Source organism: Dendrobium catenatum, unplaced genomic scaffold (genome assembly GCF_001605985.2).
Source record: "Dendrobium catenatum unplaced genomic scaffold, ASM160598v2 fragScaff_scaffold_470, whole genome shotgun sequence".
Taxonomy (NCBI): Eukaryota; Viridiplantae; Streptophyta; class Magnoliopsida; order Asparagales; family Orchidaceae; genus Dendrobium; species Dendrobium catenatum.
The window spans coordinates 100,870-109,200 of record NW_021318932.1 but is presented as its reverse complement, the minus strand read 5'-3'; positions in this window follow the sequence as shown (position 1 = coordinate 109,200).

The following is an 8,331-nucleotide window of genomic DNA, read 5'->3' as shown; positions in this document are numbered from 1 at the left end:
TCTTGATTTTCAAAACATTTAATCTAGAAGAAGATGACAAGGAGGATATAAAAAAAAAATTTACCAAAAGTTAAGAAAGTTTTCGGTCTCAACTAAGGCAGAAGAGGCGAGAGATTCTGGCTAGGTTGCTGTCCACGAAAACAAGAGGCAGCGAATGGGTGTCTAACCTTGGGGCTTCCTACGGAGAACGACGAGGGCTTCTGAACTGAGAGGAGGCGTGTGAATCAATGGGAGAGAGCAGGAGTTGCGAACTGTTGTAGGAGCGTGAGGGAGTTCAGAGAGGGAAAGAGCAGTTCGTGAATTAGAAGGAGATGAGGCTGTGGAATGCAGGGAGTTGGGTGTGCTGTGCGATCTAGAGAGAGGGAAAGAGTGGACCGTGAACTGCTAAGGAGTTGGGGTGGTTGTGTGAAGTAGAGGGAGAGAGACCTGGGAAGTTCCGAACGGTTGGGGAGAAAAAAAAGCCACGGGTTGAGAGCTTCATTCTCTTGATTTTGTGAAGTGTCGAGACTGAGGGAGAGATCGTGTGGGTTAGGGGAGGTTTGGGTTCGGTTGAATAAGAAGGGAAGTGGGAGAAGTGGGATCATGAGCTGGACTTTTTGACCATGGACGGTTCGTTAGACATTTGAAGGCCTTAATGACTTCGGAATTTTCTGATCTTGGGCTCATTGGATTCGTCTCGTCGAGCCGTTCGATTCGAGTATAAGCTCGTCAAAATCAGAGACCGTTTGATAACTCAAATTGCGGTTTGAACCTTCAAATAGCGCCTTGAGCCCTTGATTTGGACTCATTTGGGTTCGGATTGGGTTGATCTTGGTGTCGTTGGGTTTGTATTTCTGAGACGCTCAGTTCGACTATAAGTTTGCTGAAATCGGAGTTGGGATGGTCTCCGAATTAATTTTTGAAGTTTCCAAACTTGATTTTGCATCGAGATTTGTGCCCGATTAAGATAATTTTTTACGACGTATCAATTATTATTATATATATACTTGTGACGAGTCAAAACGGGTTAATCGGAGCCATTGAAATTGAATTCAATTTGAGTTAATTTGATTTGATTTTGATTCGATTGGTGAATTGATTTGAGCCCAATAATGTATCAATTTGATCGAAAATAAAATAGATTAAGTCAATCGACATCGACGAATCATAAATCGAGCTTGATTTGAGTACATTTCCGAGTTGAATTGAAATTGGATTGAATTGATTTCGATTCAAATTGATCGATAGGTTCGAGTCGATACTACGTCATTAGGTGTCCACCTAAGGGAAATCCTACGGGTGCGACATCTACATTAGGCTAGGAAGACCTAGATGCTAGAATCGAATACGGGGAAATTGACCTCGAATTATGAGGTCAACAAATAGGACTTAGAAAAATTTTAAAACAAGTTCCTATTCATTCCATGTGCTAAATAGGAGATAACTGTCTGATCGTCTCGTACGAACGTATATCGTCCAGTACGATGAGTATAAATTTTTTATGATCTCCTTATGTGTGTGTGTGTTTTTTTATTCACTCAATTACAATCACACCCTTTCAATTTAATTTTAAAGAAATGCAAACTTCAAATTTTACAAAGTATCTCATTTTGAATTTGATTTGAAGTCTTCATAGTCTGGAGTTCATTTTTTTTGAAATGTAAGTACACACAAGAGCAAATACAAATCTTCTAAAATTGTTAGGAGATAACTACACATTTGAACAATAATGTTTGGAATTATCAAAATTACATAAGTTGCAAAAATGTAAAGCATTCAAATAGCAACTATTTTAACACCAACTTCTATTAAGGGCGATGCTCTGGATGATATGTGCTGATTTGAACTAATCGTACAGGACGATATACTATTAGCCTAGATGATATGAATAAAAACCTTCTAGTTGACCCTAATCATCCTGGCTGATTGAGCTTATTTTGCACTGATTGTACAAGATGATATTCATATCATCCTGGACGATAAAGTTGGCAAGTTATAATTAATGAGCTTATTTAGAGCTCCTTTATTTAACTTTGACAAGGCTCTTAGTATGTGTCTTTGGCAGCCATTGAAGCTTCATTCTTCTAGAGGAAACTTAAAGAGAGAGCTTAAAAGGGAGAGAGGAAAGGGTGGAGTTTGAGAGAGGGAGAAGATCCTTGGAGGGGGTTTCAAGGGAGTATAGAGGGGGTTCCACACGGTTGATTTGGTAAGATTACATTTTAGTACCATCGGATTCAAGGCTCGCCTTGAGAGAAGTTGTGGGAAGAAAAATATCTCTTTGGTGACAAAGTGCCCGACTACTCTGTCGCACCGGGGAAGGTGTAAGTGATTTTTTAAGGGCTTCTTCGCTTTGCTTTGGTGGCTAAAGGAGAGACACTGTGGTTAGTGTAATACTCAGAGGGTGCCTCCGAGGAGTGGACGTAGGTCAAGGTTTGACTGAACCACTTCAAATATGGTGTGTTCTTTCTTTTTTTATTTCTTTCGCATTTAATTTCCATACTTTGATTTTTATGGTGTATCTTGGTTTTGAATGTGATTGTGTTTTTAGTTAAAGAAGATTTAATATCCAATTCACCCTCCTCTTGGTTAGCCTTGGGACTAGTTCATAAGGGCTTAACATCCCTAACGAACTTTCTAGTGCCATCAGAGCACTTTCAAGTGGTATCAGAGCGGGATTCATAAAAATGAGTTTTAAAAACTTTTGAATTTTGATCCATGGCTAATTTTTATAATTATAATATTGTAGAAGGTTATTCAATCACCAGACCACCTTTGTTTGAAAATATTACTTTTGATTTTTGGAAAATTCACATGTCTACTTTCTTGCAATCAATTAATTTTTGAATGTGACAAATGATTTAACTGATTATTCTGTATCATCACATGTTATAGATGGAATTAAAACTAATATTCTTTTTAATCAATGGAGTAAGGAAGAATAAATTAGTGCTCAATTAAAGGCTAATCATTAAACTATTTTTTTCTGTGCTTTAAATTCTGATGATTTTATGTTTAGATCAATGTGCTCTACTAACAAAAAAAATTTGGGATAAATTACATACTATATATGAAGGCACTAATGAAATTAAGCATTCTAGATTGAATACTTTATTGCATGATTATGAACTATTTTGCATAAACTTTATGAGACGATCTTAGACATGTATACTAGGTTTATATAAATTGTAACATCATTACATATTTTAGGTAAAGAATTTTCAATCTCTAAAAAAGTCAATAAAATTCTATGTTATCTACTTAATAAGTTTGATGCCAAAGTAGTTATTATTTGTCAATCAAAAAATTCAAATGAATATTCTATTAATAATTTAATTGGCTCACTCATTTTCTACGAGCAATGCTTGGGCCAAAGACTTTTAGATGCAGGTGAAATAAAAGTACAAAACACTGAAGACTCAGAAAAAAGTGGCTTAGTTGGTGACGATAGTGATGACTTACCAAGAAAATTGTAAAGCTCACTAGAATATAAGCATCAATAAAAGTGAAAGAAAGGTAAAAATGGTAAGAATGTTAAGATTTCTTCTGATGTTATTTGCTTTGCATGTAGGAAACCTGAACTCATGAAAAATCATTGCCTTATTTTGAGAACTCTTCCAGCAAAAGAAAATGATAAAGCTAAGCAAATTATAAAAAGGGAAAATAATAAAAAGTAAAAAATCTCTTGGGCAGTCTTAGCTTCTGAATCATCAGACTAAGAGCAAGATGATATTTAAACCATTGTTTGTGTGTTTATTTTTCTGTGTATGCATATTTTGTTTATTCTTGTGTATTTTCTATGTTTTTTCTTTGGATTTATTCTTTTTCATTTTTTTTCTTTTTCGTTAAAATTCTTAATTTTATCTTTACTTTTTCTTTTTATGTTGCATTTTCTCTGATCAACACACACACATCACTATCTTTTAAAAATAATGAAAATAAAAATCTTCCGCTTATTTTTCTTGAATTATTATATAAGTTGTGGTTGACTTCTCTAAAAATTATCAAAGAAAGGAAACTCATGATTTTGACTCTTAATGTCTATTTCCTAAAATACGTTATTCTACTTTTGATTCAAAATATTCATCATATTTTAAATTGGATTTTAAAATTTATCTTTTTCTTCTCCTTACATTTTATCTATCGCATATGAATCTTTTGCAAGTTATTGAATCTAACTCATAATTTTCTTAATCAAATAGTTTATTATATCAATAGTATGGGTTTGCTTTAGTTTTTAAAATATAAGAAAGGAAGCATACTTTGGTTGAAAATAATAATAAAAAAAAAGTGTCCAATGATGTCAAATCAAAAGATGCGTAATGACGCAAAATCGAAAAAGATTCAAAAAGTGTATCAAATATTAAAAGACGTGCAAAGTGAGCCAAATAACTGACAAGAGGCATAAAATGAGTCCACAAAATGTATTCTTACTTTTCTTGTACTACTAAAAGCTTAAGAAAACCCTTGATATTTTTAAAACTTGAGCTTAAAAATCATGATTCCAGATTCACTAATTTTTGCATTGATTTTTTATTATATATATTTTATGAAAGGAGTTTTGAAAAAATTAGTGTTTCTTTTTCTAATTTATTCCTTGATTTAGATATTTGATTAAAAAGTTTTTGAGCCTTTAAAAGAACTTGAACTTGAGTAAAAATTTATAAAATTCTAACCTTTTCTGGATTTTGCGTTGTCAATCCATTCCTTACTAAGTTTTTGAATAAAATCAAGAGGTAACTTTCTCATTTTAAATACTCTTTGATCTGGGTTTGTTTTGTTTGTTTGTGCCCATTCTCTTTTTGATAATGTCAAGGGGGGGGGGGGGGAACTTTTCGGGGGGGGGGAGAACTTACTATTATATTTGTACCTTTTTTTCAAAAAAATAAAAACTACAAAAAAATTTTCCCTTATTTTTAAAAAGTTTTATTATAGTAAGGGGGAGTTTTATTATAGTAAGGAGAAACTATTTTTTTCTTTTTGACAAATCCAACTTATAATTTTGTCATCATCAAAAAGGGGGAGATTGTTGCAACTCGAGCCTATGAGTTTATGCTTTTTATAATAGTAAATATTATTGCTCACTTTTTATTATCTACTTATATTTGCAATATATTTTTCTTTCTGTGTTTTCCAACATGTCAGGATTACAATGCACCTTATAAGGCTCAAGTTTTAGTAGAACATATTCTATTTGTAATTTTTATTAATATAATTTTTGGTTTGTAAGGGTGTTTACTTTCTTGTAACCTTGCTCACTTATTTCCATTTTAGAGTTCCCTGCTTTTGCTCACATCGTTCGGGATGATCCAAACATCGACCTAGACGATCAGCTGAAAATAGAAACCCTAATTAGGATATCCTAATTAAGGAAGCCATCTTTAAGCTCATCGTCCTAAATGATATTTTTATTGACTGGGATGATAGGCTCAAATCAAAAAGTATCATCCGCAAGATCTATTTAGGTATTCTTTATTTTTGGACATCATCTAGGATATCATCCTGGACGATGCAGCATAATTATGTCAAAATTAATTTATTAATTAAGAAAATCAATTAAGGTTTGATTGCATAATCACATCGTCCTAGAGGATTGCAGGATCGTATGGGATGATATCTTGGATAATTGACATCAGCCAGCTTCTATTCAAGACGATGCTCTGGATGATATGTGCTAATTTGAACTAATCATACAGGACGATACACTATTGTCCTAGATGATATAAACAAAAACCTTCTGATCATCCCAAATCATCCTAACTGATTGAGCTTATTTTGCACTGATTATATAAGATGATATTCATATCATTCTGGATAATAAAGTCGACAAGTTATAATTAATGAGCTTATTTAGAGCTCTTTTATTTAAACTTTGACAAGGCTCTTAGTATGTGTCTTTGGCAGCCATTAAAGCTACGTTCTTCTTGAGAAAAACTTGAAGAGAGAGCTTGAATGGGAGAGAGGAAAGGGTAGAGTTTGAGAGTGGTAGAAGATCCTTAGAGGGGGTTTCAAGGGAGTGTGGAGGGGGTTCCACACGGTTGCTCCAGTGAGCTTGCACGTTAGTACCATTGGATTCAAGGCTCGTCTTGAGGGATGTTTTGGGAAGAAGAAGATATCTTTAGTGTCAAAGGGCCCGGCTACTCCGTCGCACCGGAGAAGGTGGAAGTGATTTTATAAGGGCTTCTCCGCCTTATTGTGGGGGATAAAGGAGAGACACTGTGGTTAGCGCAAAGGGTGCCTCCAAGGAGTGGATGTAAGTTAAGGTTTGACTGAACCACTATATATCTGGTGTGTTCTTTCTTTTTTTATTTCTTATGTATTTTATTTCTGCAATTTCATTTCTAAGGTGAATCTTGATTTTGGATCTAATTGTGTTTTTAGTTAAAAAAGTTTTAATATCCAATTCACCCCCCTCTTGGTTAGCCTTAGGACTAGTTTATAAGGGCTTAACATCCCTAACAAATTTTTTAGTGCCATCAGAGCACTTTCAAGACTTACTATCTAGGGAAATAACTTTGAATTGAAATCTATAATATTTCATATGGTTCAAAATTCTCAATTTAGGGGAACTCTTATTGAGGATCCCAACTTTTACTTAGCTAATTTCTTAGAAATTTTTGTAACATTTAAGTATAATAATATCATGATGATGTTATTGATTGCTCTTATTAAAATGTAGTAAAAGTAAAAGTGCAAAAAGAAAAAAATACACTAGAGATTTTTATAGTGGTTCGGTCAACCTTGACCTATGTCTGTTAAGAAAGTTGCTATTTTGCATGTTTACATTCTTGCAACTTGTATTATTTTGATGATTTCAATTATTATTGTTTTACATATATCTCCTAACACTATTTGGAACATTTATTTCTTGCTCTAGTGTGTACTAACATTTCAGGAAAATCAACTCCAAGATATTGCAGACTTGTAATCAAATTCAACATGTTTTCATAATTTTTAATATGAGAGGGAGTGATTGTAATCACAATATACACACTTAGGGAATTTTTTTTAACTGATCGTACAGGACGAACTTAGTTCGTACGGGACGATCATGTCATTTACCCCTAAGGAGAGCACTGGATACAACAGGCGGAGAGAAAATTTTTCTAAGTCCTAATCGTCCAGGATGAATTTAATAGTTGTCCCGGGATGAACGTCTCTGTATTCTCACCATGTCCTGTTCGTCCAGACAAAATATAAGGTTCATCCAAGGACGATCTTCTCTGTCTTGAGGCTCGCTCCATTCATCCAGACGAAATATAAGGTTCGTCCCAGGACGATCTTCTCTGTCTTGAGGCTCGCTCCATTCGTCTAGATAAAATATAAGATTCATCCCAGGACGATCTTCTCTGTCATGAGGCTCGCTCCATTCATCCAAACAAAACCTATTCTTCCTAGGACAAACTGAACCGACATACGTCAGTTGGTTACGTCCTGAAGAATTTCGTGAACCGACTTATGTAATAACCGTTTCATACTGGATGAACTTGGTTCATACGGGACGATTAGCGTGTACGAAAATATTTCGTACCAATATACATAAGGTTCGTTTCTGACCATTTAAGTAAAATTGTACAGGATGATCCACGATCGTACGGGACGATCCACTGCGTACAGAATTGAAAACTTACAGTTTTTGGGCGGTTTTTCTTGTCTTTTGTATAAATAGTTCAAATTAGACTGCCACCCAATCTTTTTTCCATTTGATCTTCTGCCTATTGAGAGAAAAGTCAAGGAAAGAGTGAGAGAGAGCATTCAAAGGAGGATTCCTACCACTGGAGCGTAAAGGCTTCACTTGGTGTTTAAAGGTAAGTATCTCTACTTGTGAATTGGGATTACTTCACTCTTTTCTTTCTTTCTTCTAGATTTATTGTGAGAAGATCTGTCAAGAAGATCCGGTTCGCTGCCGACACTTGGAGAGTGTGAATAGCCGAAGGGTTCTCTGCCCACACTAGGAGAGTGTGAAAGGACGAAGGGTTCTCTGCCCACACTAGGAGAGTGTGAAAGGATGAAAGGTTCTCTGCCCACACTAGGAGAGTGTGAATGGACGGACGGTTCTCTGCCAACACTGAGGATTGTGTAAAAGGACGACGGTTCTCTGCCACACTGGGTAGTGGTGAAAAGAGTGCTTGTAAAGTCTTCTCCGCCTTGCTGTGGGTGCAAAAGGAGAGACATTATTGGTATTAATGCAATACTCAGAGGGTGCCTCTAGGGAGTGGATGTAGGTCTGGTTTAGACCAAACCACTATAAATCTTGTGTCATTTACTTTATTGCTTTTTATTTTTCATATTTTTCTTTTGTTTAAAAAACTGTGTGATTGAAAAACTTTTTCTATAAAAAATTTAATAAAAATT